A 16,752-nucleotide genomic window follows, 5' to 3' on the forward strand; every position below is an offset into this window, starting at 1 on the left:
TTTTTCGCTATGTCAGGGAAGCCAAGGGAACATAAAAGTTTCCAGGAAGCAGGAATGATTAATGGTGTTAGATTTAGCAGAGAGGTCAAGGAAGATAATGAATGGAAAGTACCCGTTGGATTTAGCAATTAGGTGCTCAGAGGCTCCTAACATTCAATAGAACTGTGTAGGTAGAAGTCAAATTGTGGTATAATGAAAATCGAATCGGGGAAGAGATGATTAAAAAATGGTATAATGAGGAGGAGATGATTAAAAAATAAGTCTTTCAAGAAGTTTGAATGAGAATGGAAGGAGAAAGAACAGCAGCTAAAGAGGTCACAGGAAGGTTTTGTTTGAGCATGTTTTTAACGATGGGAAAGACTTAAATACAGTATGTTTGTGTGCTAAGGGTACAAAAGCCAGTAAGGAAGGGGAGGTTGAATATAGGAGAGGGGAGCTAAGTGATGGAGCAAGAGCCTAGAGACGGAGGGGAGGGTTAGATGATGGGATCTAGGACACAGGCAGTGGCATCAACCTTCCACAGAAAGAGGGACGCTCTATTCTGAGTCAAGAGAGATGAAGGGAATGGTGGAATGAGATAAGTAAATGAGATTAAGAAAATAACATGGCCTTGACCTCCTCAGTAAAATAGGAAGTAGACAGATAGTTCAGATTTTTTCATACAAGCAGCAACATAAAAACAATAGGAGCCTAGAAGTCACGTCCGGGCAGCCTGTGCTTCTAACATACCTCTGAACGTGGGAGCCTTGGGGACCCCAGACACATGGTCTATACCTGCCTCCCATTTTGGTGTCACCTCCCATTTACACTGCTACCAAATGCAACCCAGCTTCCATCCATACCACTCCACTGAAACAGTGCTTACTGGACATCTGTATCAAACAACACACATGAGTTGTGGGAGTTGGGTATCATGATACTCAGGACCACCCTGAGTATCAGTGTGGTCAGTCCCAGCATGGCTTTCCAACCATCTGGATCATGTACTTTCATGTATGATTCAAGATATGGCTCAAGAAATTTCTTCAGAAAACCAGATGGCCTCTACTGAATATCAGTTCTATTACCTAAAGGCTAAAGTGTAGCTTCCATGACTTCAACAAATGCTAGCTAATAGATCCAAACCCTAGGGCAGAAGTCAGCAAGCTATGGCTCGTAGGCCAAATTCAGCCCAATGCTAGTTCTTATAAATAGAGTTTACTGGCACACAGACATGTTCCTTTGTTTCTGTAGTGTCAATGGCTGCTTTGGCACTATAGCAGCAGGGCAGAGTAGTTTCAAAGGAGACCCAATTGCCCAGAAAGTCTAATTTACTTACTACCTAATGGTTTACAAAAAATACTTACTGACTCTCGCCTTAGATGAATAAAGGTCTGCAGGATAAGACACAGAAAAGGAGGATGGAAATTAGGGAAATTTCCCCATTTACTTGCTTGCCTGGATTCTGACCCTTATTCCCAAATTTTCTGGATTATTTGACTCACAAAATATAACCTTAAGCCAGTGAGGGAATCACAAAAGATTGGGAGAAGGTTTTTCCTTTGCTTGAGAAAGAGGTCTTGGTCAAACAGTAGGAACTGCCATATTTTAGAGGTATTCATTCAATAAATGTCAACAGAGCAGCGATGCTGTGTGAGGCTCTGTGCTGAGGCTCTATCGTGGCACAGAGATAAACCAGGTGCAACACCTGCCTTCCAGGGGCTCCCTGTGCAGGATGTGAACTCTTTAAGGGCAACAGCCATGGCCTATTCACCTTTGTGTCTCTGGTACATAATTCTCAGTGCACCCACGATGAGTAGGTGCATAGTAGCTGGGTGCTGCTCCACTGATGGAACGGAGCAAAGACTGTAGTGGCTCCCAGCGTCTGGGCTTGACTTAGGTCCAAGGAGTTATTCAAAATCCATTTGTGCATCAAACAATATCTTTAGATGGAATAAGTTGTCTTATACACAGGTCTTCCTAAAGGTATGTTTAGTCTGTTTTGATTACTCAGTATATATTCAATTTAAAAGCACTATTGGGGCTTCCCTGGTGGTGCAGTGGTTGAGAATCTGCCTGCTAATGCAGGGGACACGTGTTCGAGCCCTGGTCTGGGAGGATCCCACATGCCGCAGAGCAACTAGGCCCGTGAGCCACAACTACTGAGCCTGCACGTCTGGAGCCTGTGCTCTGCAACAAGAGAGGCCGCGATAGTGAGAGGCCCGCGCACCGTGATGAAGAGTGGCCCCCGCTTGCCACAACTGAAGAAGGCCCTCACACAGAAACGAAGACCCAACACAGCAAAAATAAATTAATTAATTAATAAACTCCTACCCCCAACATCTAAAAAAAAACACAAAAACTCTAAGGGATACACATTAATTTAAAAAAAATAAAATAAAAAAATAAAAGCACTACTGAACACCAACTGCTACAGACTAAATGTGCCTCCCCAAAACTCATATGTTGAGGCCCTAACCCACAAAGTGACAATCTTTGGAGACAAGGTCTTTGGGAGGTAATTAGGGTTAGATGAGGTCACGAGGGTGGGGTCCTGGTCTGATGGGATTAGTGTCCTTCTAAGAAGAGACTACAGAGGGCTTGTTCTCTCTCTCTCTACGCATGCACAACAAAGAGGTCATGTGAGCACACAGAGAGAAGGCAGCCATTTGAAAGACAGGAAAATAGTCCTCATTAGAACCCAACTATGCTGACACCCTGATACTGGATGTCTAGGCTCCAGATCTGTGAGAAAATAAAAAAGAATGAAATGCATGAAATAATGAAAAGAATGAAATAACACCATGTGCAGCAACATGGATGGACCTAAAGATTATCATACTAAGTGAAGTAAGTCAAAAAGAGAAAGACAAATACCAAAGGATATCACTTATATGTGGAATCTAAAAGATGACACAAATGAACCTATCTATGAAACAGAAACAGAATCAGGGACATAGAGAACAGACTGGTGGTTGCCAAGGGGGAGGGGATTGGGGGCGGGGTGGAGTGGGAGGTTGAGGTTAGCAGATGCAAGCTTTTATATATAGAAGGGGTAAACAACAAGGTCCTACTGTATAGCACAGAGAATTATATTCAATATCCTATGATAAACCATAATGGAAAATAATATAAAAAAGAATGCATATATATATGTATAACTGAGTCACTTTGCTGTACAACAGTAATTAACATGTAAATCAACTATACTTCAATTTAAAAAACAAATAAAGCTATTATGAACATTTGTGTACAAGTCTTTGGGTGGACATATGCCTTCATTTCTCTTGAATAAATATCTAGGAGTAAAAAGAAATGTATGGCTATGTATTTTGGTAGACGTGTTTAACTTTTTAAGAAACTGCTAAACTGTCTTCCAAAGTAGCTATACTATTTTCCACTGCCTCCAGCAATGTACGAGAGTTTCAGTTGTTCCATATCCTCACCAGCACAAGGCATATTCAGTCTTAATTTTAACCAGCTAGTGGGTATATAAGGGAATCTCCTTGTGATTTTAATTTGCACTTCCATAGCAACTAATGATGTTCAGTGTCTTTTCTTGTGCTTATTTGCCATCTGTACATCTTCTTTCGTGAAGAGTCTGTTTAAACTTTCTATTTTTAAATTGGGTCACTTGCCTCTTTACAACTGATTTATAAGATATATATTCTTTGTATATGTTTTGCAAATATCTCTCTATATATGATGAGCCTTTTTATTTCCACAACAGTGTCTTTTGAAAGATAAGCATATCTTGAGTATGTCCAATTAATTGATTATTTTTATGTGTGCCCTATTTGAGAAATCATTGCCAAACTCAGTCACTAAGATTCTCACATATGTTTTCTTCTGGAAATGTTATAGTTTCAGTTCTTATATTAGGGTTTATGATGACTGTCAAGTTACTTTTTGCAGATTGTGTAAGGCAGGGGTTAAGGTGTCTTTTTGATTGTTTGGTTTGGTTTTCTGCATATGGCTATCCAATTTTTCCAGCACCATTTGTTGAAAAGATTATTGTTTCCCAATTGAATTGTCTTGGCATCTTTGTTGAAAATCAGTTGACCATATGGTATTGACAAATGTGTGGGTCTATTTCTGGACTCAGTTCTGTTGCATTGATCTACATGTCTATTTTATGCCAATTCCGTACTGTCTTTATTATTATACTTTATAAGTCTTGAAATCAGCTAGTGTGAGTCCTCCAACTTTGTTCTTCTTTGTGAAAGTTGTTTTGACTATTCTATAGTCTTTGAATTTCCTTATAATTTTTAGAATTACCTTGTCAATTTCTACCCAAAAAAGAAGGCTGCTGGGATTTTAATTAGGTTTGCTTTGGATCTATAAGTCAATTTGGGAGAATCGACATCTTAACTATATTGGTACTTCTAATTCATAAACATGACATCTCTCTCCATTTACTTAGGGGTTCTTTAATCTTTCACAGCAATGTTTTATAGTTTTCAGCGTGTTCGTGCTTTACATCTTGTGTCAAAATTGCTCCTAAATACTTTATACTTCTGATGCTATTAATGACATTTTTAAAAATTTCAATGTCCAATTGCTAGAATACAGAAATACAATTACCTTTTTTATCAGTCTTCTATCCTGCAAATACAAGATATTAGTTCTAGTAGCTTTTTTTGGAGATTCTTGGGGTTTCCTACATAAAGGATGACTTTACCTGTGAGTAAAAACTATTTTACTTCTTCATCTAATCTGTCTGCCTTTTATTTCTTTTACTTTCCATACTGTACCAGCTAGAACCTCTAGTACGTTGTTAAATAGGAATGGTGAGAGCAGACATCAGCCTTGTTCCCTATCTTAAGGAGAAAGCATTCAGTCTTTCATCACTAAGTATGATGTTAGCTATAGATGTATATACATCTATAGATGTATATAGATGTATATACAGGGTTTTTTTTGTTTTTTTATTTTGATAGATGTATATACAGGTTTGTTTTTTTTTTTTTTTTTTTTGCGGTACGCGGGCCTCTCACTGTTGTGGCCTCCCACGTTGCGGAGCACAGGCTCCGGACGCGCAGGCTCAGCGGCCATGGCTCACGGGCCCAGCCGCTCCGTGGCATGTGGGATCCTCCCGGACCGGGGCACAAACCCGTGTCCCCTGCATCGGCAGGCGGACTCTCAACCACTGCGCCGCCAGGGAAGCCCTATACAGGTTTTTAATAGGTTGAAGAAGTTCTTTTCTGTTCCTGGTTTGCTAAGAGTTTTCATTATGATGGATATTGATTTCATGCGTCTATTGTTCTATCCTTATATATTCTTAATTTCCATCAGTAAATCATAAAAAATTTGTATTAGGAAGAACTTCTGTTACTCATAAAAGATATTTAATTTTCAGTATTTTCAGTATTATTTATAGGACTTAGGGATGGCAGAAAAGTCAAGTAGGAATTTTCAATTGTAACGACATCTATGTGTTTGCTCTTATGTGATTTTAAGTAATGTATTGTCTGGTTAATTTGAGTCATAAGCACTTCAGAAAGCTTCATTCTGATAAATAATGGTTTATTAAATACTAATTTAAATTCTTGAAAGAAAGAGTTCTAATAAGAGAGAAAAAAGGAAAAGAACACAATTGTATATACAGAGCTTGAGACATTGCCCATAAAACGACACTGGCTTTAAGTTTCTGGACTGTGAGAGTTCCAAGTGCATATCAAGTACTGCTTTCTCTCATTTCTTGCTAATTCACAGAAAATGTTATTCTCAAAGTTCTACTATACCTACAAACTCACCTGGGTAAGACTGACTCAGGCTTACATAAGATCCAAAGAACCTTGAATACCTTATATAAATCTTTCAGATTAATTTTCTTTGGAAGAGAGAGTTTGTCTGGGGTCAAAAGTAAAAATAACTCAATCCTCAAAAAATTTAAATTTATTCCATCACCTAAACAGCACATCTAGATTTGTCAAGATGTCTTCTTTTCTTGCTAGGGACTCAGTCCACAGAGATGAAATAAAAATGATTCATACTCATAAACATTCAGCAGCCTACAGAGAGTTGCCACCAACGCAAATAAATGAAATGTCCTTTTCCCACAGCTGGGTTCTTATATGAATGCGGGAAGTAAAATCCTTGCCCCTGGCAGTCACTTCTTTCCTCTCTTCTAGATGACACCAGCCCTGTTCAAGGCTCAGCCTTGCACTTGCCTGGAGAAAATGACATCTATCCCTGGGAAGGAATCTTCCCCAGGCCAAAACTTTACGCCATCCACAGGCTGATCTCCAGGATCTCACTCAAAGAGAGCCTTGATGATTTGGGTTGGAAGAGCTGGGAATGAGAACGGGTCAGATCACTCATCTGGGCTGGGACCTCCCTGACCCTTCTCACAGCCCATTGCCTCTTTGGGCAGTTTTGATGCAAAAAAAAACCCAGCCAACTTCACACTGGGGGGTGGGGGAACACATCTCTCTGTATGTTTCACCCAATGGTCCTTGTTCTACCTCTTGGCAACATGCTATTGAACAGGTCCATCCTTCACGAGAGTGGAAGGCAGTTCTCCAGGGCTTGCTGAATCTCTCTACTCTTCACTGATCCAAACGTATCCCATTATGTCTAGGTGTTTCTCACAGCAAGGAGTCCAAGACCATATGTAACAATTCCAAGAGAAGTCTGATTCCCATGGAATTAGGTTGGGATTTACTCCTCTTTCCTGATTCACATTGTGTTTATATTAATGCAGCCTTCTTAAGGTAAATCACATCATACTATTAATTCCTTTCACAATTAGTATGGCCTAGCCCAGTGAAATATAACATTCCATTAAGAAGCAGTTCTTTAAATACGTAAATGCCTCTGGAAGAGTTTATAAATAACACTATAGAGAGGAACCTAGTTGGGAATTGATTTCTCAGATCTCCTTCCTCTGTGGGAAGCCTGACAACTGGGTACTGAGAGAATACTTAATTTGAGGGAAGAAGAGGTAATTTTTGTGAGAACTGAGGAAGCCAGGCCTATTGGGGTACCACAGAGTACAGAATGAAGGGGAGGGGAGGAAGGACACAAAATGAGGAAGGGGCATTGTGTCAAGGACAGAATCCAACTTTTCTGTAGTTTTCCCAGGGTTGATACCTGGGAAATCAAGATCGCCAAGAGCAGAGATTCACTTGCTCAGTCGGCCTTCTGGCGTGGAGAAGGGATGTCCCCATTGCTGTGTTCAGCAATTTCAAGTGTCACATCCTCTCCTGACAGGTTCTAACCCAACCCCCTTTCCCTTTAAGCCTTTTTGAAATGACCCCTTCTCTTCTCCTAATCACTATAGTCATAAACAACTGCAGGGCTCCTTAGCTCCCCTGGGAGGAGGGGGCAAACCAGACGAACCACCTACACAGCCTGATCAACAGCTGTCGGACGGCAGCCACACCATTATGTAACCAGAAGGACATCACTGTAGTCAAGCTGCTGGGTTCACATGTCTTACACTGACGCCTAGAAAGACGAGGTGTGGGGGATGGGATGACTGTGCTGAGGGCTGGTATCTAGCTATTGAAAGACCAGGGGAGGGAGGAAAGAAAAGTAATACACTTTGAGCATCTCCAGGCACAGGCTGGGCGCTTGACATACATTTAACGCTCACAGTAACCTTGTGGGGTATGCAGTATAAGGGTCCTGTTACAAGCGAACTCACAGAGGTTAAGCTCACAGACCTTGTCCAAGGCCACACAGCTAATGGATGGATGAATAAGATTTGACCAACACAAAAGTCCATCATATTTCCACCTTCTTACATAGCCCCCTGGGACTCAAAAGAATCGCATCTGAAGCCATTTGTTCCATTTGATTCTTGGTTGTCAAACTTTTAACACCACGTGCTGAAAACCACAGACACATCTATGTAATCCTGCAGTGCTGAGAAAGAAGGTAATGTTAAGAAAAGGCTCCAGTTCTGCTTTAAGTCTGAAAGGCAGAACCACAAATGACTACAGGGCCTGCAAGTAACAGTTTGTATCTACAAGCTAAGAAGCCACCAATGGGTGAGCAGAGGGAGGGGACCAACAGATACATATCCTGTCCAGGTGCATCTGCCCTACGTGGGCAGAATCCATACCATCCCCTCACGCTTCGAAAGCACTGATGTTAAGAAAACACCCATGTACACACAGACATTCATCACAAACGTCACTGTAGCTTTGTTTCCCAACTTGCATCTCATTTAGGTACATAAAGATGCAACTTTGCCACTTTTGCTTGGGAGGGTGGACCTTGGAGTTGGTGGTAACGTGGGAAGAGAAACACAAAGAGCTGGAGTGAGCTGTGGTTGGAGAGACGCTGGGATTAGCGGACTGGGAGGTGAGGAGATGGGAAGGAATGGCTGACAGCCCTCCCCCCGAGAATGATCTGGAAAATACTGGATCATAGTGAACCTCAGACTATTTAGTCACTATGAAGGAGTAACTGGTTGATTCCAAACACTTGTGCCCATAAAAGAAAAAAAGTAATGTAGTAAAGCCATCGCCTCTCACTAATGTTTAGGGCAAAATTAAATGGCGCGTCTGTCTCCTTGCGATTCTTTCTTATTATAATACATGAAGGATCTTAAACAGTATACCCACGCTTTGTGAACTCACCTCACAGCAGATAAAATATGTGAAACACACAAACAAAAAAACTGAATGTCATAGTTGGACTCAAAAAGAAGATAAACACCTCTGTGGAGCAGTTGCAAAGCAAAGCGATCAGGCCTAAAGAATGGATACAGACCACTGAGCCACAAAGCAGGCAGGGGCCGCACGTGGTCCAGTCACTCTGAAGGAAGCTGTGGCAGCCTGCTCGGGCTGCCATTACAAAGTACCATAGACTGGGTGGCTTGAACAACAGAAGGCTATTTCCCCACAGTTCTAGAGGCTGAAAGACCCACATCAAAGTCCAACAGGGCAGTTTCTGGTGAGGAGTCTCTTCCTGACTTGTATTCAGCCACCTTTCCACTGAGTCCTCACAGGGTCCTTCCTCTGTGCATGAAGAGAGAGGGAAAGAGACAAGAGAGAGCTCCCTAGCATCTCTTCTTATAAGGGTTCCACCATTATGACCTCATTTAACCTGCTACTTGGAGGCCCCGTCTCTAAGTAAGCCACACTGGGGGCTAAGCTTCAACATAGGACTTTGGAGGGGGTACACAAACATTCAGGCCATAGCAGAGGGGATTGGCCTCACATTCACTGTTGGAAGCCGGTTTGGGGAAGGGACTTGGGGAAGGAGGAGATGAGAATTTCCTGCTTTGTGAAAAGAAGCTGAGAAAAAAGGCCATGGACCTGCTGCCTGGGACAAAGCCAGAACCTCATGATCAGGAATTAAGCTGTATCATCTGTATCATCCCCAATATTTCCATGGAGCAGGAACCCCAAAATACCATCATGAGGCTTGATTCTGGACTGAGAGCCTGAAAGGCCAGGTGGAAGCGTCAACAATAATTATAAAACTCTAGATAAGAAGACAGCAAGAAAATAAACAAACACAAAATCTTCATTGAAGATGACCCTGCAGGTATCTTTAGTGAATATTTGTGTTTGCTGCCACTGCTGCTGCTTCCAACGTCTTGAGGTGGGTGCTCAGCTTACGGCTTTTTAGGCTTCTTTTTTTAAATGTACATGTTAGTGCCATAAATTTTCCTTTAAGCAAGGCTTCAACTGCATCCACAAAGTTTTGATCTGTTGTATTTTCATTATGATCCAGTTCAAAATACTTTAAAATTTTTATTGTGATTTTTCTTATTTGATGCATGAATTATTTAGGAGAATATTCTCAATGTCCAAATATAAAGGATTTTGAGTCCTTTTTTGCTGTTTTTGTTGTTGATTTTTAGATTCAAAATTGACAGCTGAAAACTGTTTCCTTTTAGTTACATAAGTTGTGGTACATCTGTACAGTGGAATACCACGCCGCCATTACACACAAACATTTGACTCTGTATTTATAGACATGGGAAAATGCCCAAAACACATTATTAGGTGGAAAAGGTTAGAAAGCAGTAAATATAATATTGTATTAATTAAGTTTCTTCAGGTTGTATGCAAGAGGAACTGATTCTGACCAGCATAAGCAGAGAGACAGAAGAAGGAAGGCGAGGAAAGGAAGGGAAGGGAAGAGGATGGGAGGAGGGGAGAGGAGGGAGGGGGGAATTTACTGGAAATTTGCTGGGCTATTTCATGGATGAAGAAAGCCTAAAACAACTAAAAACAAAGAAAGGATATGAACCCACATAGTTTCAGGAACCTCAGCAGAAAAAAAATTTACAAAATTTTTAGATTGGTCTAGATTGGCTCAGATGTCTGCACTAAAACCAATCAGCTTTGGTTCATCAAATAACATAAACATGTTATTTTATGTTTATATAAGACCCACCCAACTCTGATTATTGGGATGTTCCCAGAGTAAGAAGAATTATTGTGCATGTACCCAAGTGGTACCTATTACCAGTGTGATCCCATTTTTGTAATATAATATGTGAGGGTACGTGTATATGTGTGTCTCATGGTGATAGAAAAATGAATGATGTTCATCTTCTTTTATATTTTTCTGTGTCTTTTTTTTTCAAGGAACATGGATTATTTTTATAATTTAAAGAAAGCAATTTTCCTTTGGGGGGAAAAACTGTCACTTCAGAATATACTAACCTATTTTATGAGTCCTTAGACAGCCCTGACAGCCAGAGGGTGCAAAGCTTTTATCAAATACTCTTAAGAAAGGAAAGGAACCACCAGCTCTTTTCCTCTTCTCTCCGCTGTCTGCCCACCTCTGCTTCCCTGTCACTCACCCAAATACAAGTCCTTGATACAAAACAAACACAAGGAGATTATCCGGTAGAGTATAGGGTAAAAGTAAGGACAATAGATCCAAATCACCCCGAAAGAAGGAAACAGTTTTCAGCTGTCAGTTCCGAAATCATCATCTGGTAATCTAATCCTCTGAGAAATCTGGAGTCTTTGAGTGTGTCTTTCTCTGCTCCTGATTCACAGAAGATGGTTTTTCGTTGCTGTTTCCACTCCTTTTTCTTTATATGTACACATTGCAGGAGGGGAAAAAATTCAGATCTTTTTTTTTTTTTTTTTTTTTGCAGTACACGGGCCTCCCAATGCCGTGGCCTCTCCCGTTGTGGAGCACAGGCTCCGGACGCGCAGGCTCAGCAGCCATGGCTCACAGGCCCAGCCGCTCCGCAGCATGTGGGATCTTCCCGGACCGGGGCACGAACCTGTGTCCCCTGCACCAGCAGGCGGACTCTCAACCACTGCGCCACCAGGGAAGCCCCAGATATTCTTTTAAAATCTTTTAAGCACCTCTTGTGCCCTCTGCTCTGCCTGTGTTGGGAGTTTTCACATACATCTCATGAATGAATATTCATTTGACAAACATCGACCATCATCTCCATAAGACAGACCAGCTCAGGCTTTGGCATTAGAATGTCCTGGGTTTGACCTACCTAAGGAGACAAAAGACCTGTATGTAGAAAACTATAAGACACTGATGAAAGAAATTAAAGATGATACAAATAGATGGAGAGGTATATCATGTTCTTGGATTGGAAGAATCAATATTGTGAAAAGGACAATATTACCCAAAGCAATCTACAGATTCAAAGCAATCCCTATCAAACTACCAATGGCATTTTTCACAGAACTAGAACAAAAAATTTCACAATTTGTATGGAAACACAAAAGACCCCAAATAGCCAAAGCAATCTTGAGAAAGAAAAACGGAGCTGGAGGAATCAGGCTCCCTGACCTCAGACTATACTACAAATCTACAGTAATCAAGACAGTATGGTACTGGCACAAAAGCAGAAATATAGATCAATGGAACAGGATAGAAAGCCCAGAGATAAACCCACATGCCTATGGTCACCTTACCTTTGATAAAGGAGGCAAGAATATACAATGGAGAAAAGACAGCCTCTTCAATAAGTGGTGCTGGGAAAACTGGACAGCTACAAGTAAAAGAATGAAATTAGAACACTCCCTAACACCATACACAAAAATGAACTCAAAATGGATTAAAGACCTAAATGTAAGGCCAGACACTATCAAACTCTTAGAGGAAAACATAGGCAGAACACTCTATGACACAAATCACAGCAAGATCCTTTTTGACCCACCTCCTAGAGAAATGGAAATAAAAACAAATATAAACAAATGGGACCTGATGAAACTTCAAAGCTTTTGCACAGCAAAGGAAACCATAAACAAGATGAAAAGACAACCCTCAGAATGGGAGAAAATATTTGCAAACGAAGCAACTGAAAAAGGATTAATCTCCAAAATATACAAGCAGCTCATGCAGCTCAATATCAAAGAAACAGAAACAAACAACCCAATCCAAAAATGGGCAGAAGACCTAAATAGACATATCTCCAAAGAAGATATACATATTGCCAACAAACACATGAAAGGATGCTCAACATCACTAATCATTAGAGAAATGCAAATAGAAACTACAATGAGGTATCACTTACACCGGCCAGAATGGCCATCATCAAAAAATCTACAAACAATAAATGCTGGAGAGGGTGTAGAGGAAAGGGAACCCTCTTGCACTGTTGGTGGGAATGTAAATGGATACAGCCACTATGGAGAATATTATGGAGGTTCCTCAAAAAACTAAAAATAGAACTACCATACAACCCAGCAATGCCACTACTGGGCATATACCCTGAGAAAACCATAACTCAAAAAGAGTCATGTACCACAATGTTCATTGCAGTTCTATTTACAATAGCCAGGACATGGAAGTCACCTAAGTGTCCATCGACACAGACGAATGGATAATGAAGATATGGTACATATATACAATGGAATATTACTCAGCCATAAAAAGAAATGAAATTGAGTTATTTGTAGTGAGGTGGATGGACCTAGAGTCTGTCATACAGAGTGAAGTAAGTCAGAAAGAGAAAAACAAATACCATATGCTAACACATATATATGGAATCTAAAAAAAAAAAAAATGGTTCTGAAGAACCTTGGGGCAGGACAGGAATAAAGACGCAGACATAGAGAATCGACTTGAGGACACATGGAGGGGAAGGGCAAGCTGGGACGAAGTGAGAGAATGGCACTGAGAATATATACACTACCAAATGTCAAATAGCTAGTGGGAAGCAGCTGCATAGCACAGGGAGATCAGCTCAGCGCTTTGTGTCCACCTAGAGGGGTGGGATAGGGAGGGTGGGAGGGAGACACAAGAGGGAGGAGATATGGGGATGTATGTATATGTATAGCTGATTGTTATACAGCAGAAACTAACACACCATTGTAAAGCAATTACACTCCAATAAAGATGTTAAAAAAAAAAAAAAGAATGTCCTGGGTTTGAAATTTGGCTTTGCTTTTCCTATTTGCATGTTTGAAAGAAATCACATGACTGTTACGAGCTTTTGTTTTCCAATCTGTAAAAGGGTTATTGTAACTGAGGAGGCACATGGGTAGGACAGCTTTAATCTCATACACACATAAATTGTAGTTCACATGTCTACCTTGCCCTCTAGATCATTAACAAATTAAGGGAAAGAATTAAGGCTTTTTCATCTTTATATCCCCAAAGCCTAGCATGGTGATGACGGGGTGTGTGGGGGGGGCGGGAATATAGAAATAGGGACCACCATTTGTTGAGCTGTATTAGCCACTGTTCTAAACATATACTCTCATTAAATCCCTTTACTTATCTACATCCTCAGCTGTACCCTAGCCACGTTTAAGCAATCCTCTACCTTTTGTGCCTAGAAGGGTGCCAGGTACAAAGTAGGACTCCCATAATTATTTGTAGAATCAATACATGCAACCAGCCAGTCATACACCCTTATATTTAATCACCATCTCCTTCTCTCATATCAAAGGTACTCTTCCCAATAGAGACAAAAGGTCGTGGGAAGTCAGATGTTAATGTTGAACCATTGGAGAAACTGAGGCACGAAGCTATTGAGTGGCTCATAGTCACTTACCCTCAAGTCAATGGAAAAATGTCATTCTATGTACCCATAACCATTCCCTACCCAGTTTCCAACCAAGTGAGAGAAGAGAAAGCCCCAGGGTGTGAGATGAAGAGTAAGCACACCCTGGGATGAGATAAAGACAAAGGAGACCATCCCCCAAACTTCATGGAGTACAGAGCCTCATCGAGAGGATAAGAGACCTTCCAAAATGGGGATGGAAATTACTACCTGGAAACCCCATATTTAACCCAAAAAGCCAGAGAGTGAGTTGCCCTGTTGGGGAGACTTCCCAAGAAGCAAATGGTGAACACATGTCTGGAGCCTCCCAAGGCACTATCGGCTCGCAGAGGACTTGGGGACCATGGCATCAGTGAGCACTTCCACTTTCCTCTCAGGAAAAACAAATAGAAATGAGCCATTTTGCTTCTCAGATGAACTTTTGTTTCTGTAATTCCAGAATGTGCTTGGGCTGTCCAAGGGTGTTGTGTCAGAACACAGTTCACGTTTTATTCCAGTGGGGAGGCCGCTCTTCTTTTTACCAATTACAAAAAAAAAAAGAGATTGAAGAAAGGATCAAAATATTGTTGGTTTGTTTAATGGAAGAGAAACTCACTTAAAAACTCACGGTTTTTAAGAAAACCGTGGGGACAATGTAGAATTAATTGCTGCTAATGAAATTTAGGATCAAGAGTGCCAGCAGGTACAATTCCTGCTCAGAACAATTAGCCTCCCATCTACCAGAATGGTATCTGTCACAGACTGCACCCCAACACTGGCCACTCCTCCACAGATCTATGCCAGTGTCACAAGGTAGCAGGTGGGTCTATGTTACCTGGTCTCACAACCAGAAAAACAACCCAAAGCATCATCTTCCCAAATAAGGGCAAAACACTAAATAACAGGCCAGCCAAGAGGTCTTTCCATGGTTCTGGAAAAGAGCTTTGTGGCTCCATTCACTGCCGTGGATGAATCACCAGGCGTTAAGGATTGTATTTCCAGGGCCAGGACTGGGCTGAAGCAAGTCCTGAAAAATTCAGTACTTCAGATAAATAAAATTCTAACGCAGTATTTTTAAAAATCAGAATTAATGCAAAAGCCTCTATAGAAAATGGTTTGGTGGTCCTTCAAAAAATTAAACATAAAATTACCATATGATTCAGTAATTCCACTTCTGGGTATATACCCAAAAGGAATTGAAACAGAGACTTGAACAGTTATTTGTATCCCCATATTCATCACAGCATTGTTCACAACAGCCAAGGTAGAAACAACCCAAACGTCCATCTCTGGATGAATGAATAAGCAAAATGTGGTATGTACACAAAATGGAATATTATTGAGCCTTAAAAAGGAAGGAAATTCTGACACCTGCTACAACATGGATGAAGCTTGAGGACATTATGCGAAATGAAGTAAGCTAGTCATAAAAAACGAATACTGTGTGATTCCACTTGTAGAAGGAGCCCAGGAGCGGTCCAATGCGCAAAGACAGAGAGCACAACTGTGGTTTCCAGGAAAGGAAAGAGTGGGGAATTAGTGTTTAATGATACAGAATTTCAGTTTGAGAAAATGAAGAAAGTTCTGGAGGTGGATGGTGGTGGTGGTTGCATAACGGTGTGAATGCATTCAATACCACTGAACTGTGCACTTGACAATGGTTTAAATTTTGAGTTACATGTACTTCACCGAATGCAAAAAATGCATGATGAACAAAATGCCAAAATTTTAAGTCAAGACAGTATCAATATTATTGATTTTTCCCTTTGCCTAAGGCTCCCATACGCTCCATACAGCACTGCTGCTGCCCAGTCTTCCTTTAACATCTTGGTATTTTGTCATCACAGATTGTTTTTGCATTTTGATTTTTGTAAATACGGCCTTGAAATATTATTCATCTTGATTTCTGAGATTTGGGGCTCCGCCTTAAATTTTATGACCAAGGGAAGTACCTCGCTCTCCTCTCTTGCCTCGTCCTGGTCTCCTCTACCTTTCTACTGCTCTCCTGTGAGAGTCCAAACTCCTCCTGTCTCTCCTTTGCTGCTTCTGGACAGAGAGAAGGGACCCAGAAACTGGTGCCTCTGAATCGTCAGTCATGCTTCTGTTTGCGAACCTTCCTGATGGGCCCTGGGTTCATCGTTTACTATATTTTGGGCTCGTTTCACATGCCAGTCCCCTCTCGCCCTAACCCCGTCATCAACTGGAACCTTCCAGCCTGTGACCCCACGTTACCCTTAGCAGAAAGCCCTGCAGAGCTCCCATGCCAGCTGTTTTTTTCCTCTTCTGGAGGAACTGATTCCTCGTGATCCTCCGAGCTGTAATCTCATCAGGCTGGAATAACTTGACACTCCCATTTGTCTGAAACAGAAGTCGTTTGTCTTCCAAACCTCGGGGTTGGGATTGTTGAGAATTCCACCCACTGGCCTCCTCTTAGAGGGCTGTGACCACTGCATCAGCTGCTTTTGGCTTGCCTCTCAGAGGGTTCATGACTAGTGGGGAAGGAGAAAAATCCTGGGTAGAGAGTGAGTGAGAGCTACAGGCCACGTGGGGCTGGAAATCAATCCAGGACTCTTCTTGCTGACAGCTGCTCGCCACTGTCAGGGGAGACTAGCTCACCGGATCTGGCCCCAAAGGCAAGACACAGCTCAGCGGGGGTCTGCAAACTCCACGGAGGCAGGACTGTCCAGCACGGACACTGATTCTTGGGTCATTGCTTCATCACAGCAGCACATGCCATTGTCATCACACATGACCACAACACCGTGATACTGTCCATGGAGCAGCAAGTGAGGTGTAAGGAAAACTGGCATCAAGTCCAGCCCTGTCCCTTTGCA

This window comes from Globicephala melas, chromosome 9 (genome assembly GCF_963455315.2).
Source record: "Globicephala melas chromosome 9, mGloMel1.2, whole genome shotgun sequence".
Taxonomy (NCBI): domain Eukaryota; kingdom Metazoa; phylum Chordata; class Mammalia; order Artiodactyla; family Delphinidae; genus Globicephala; species Globicephala melas.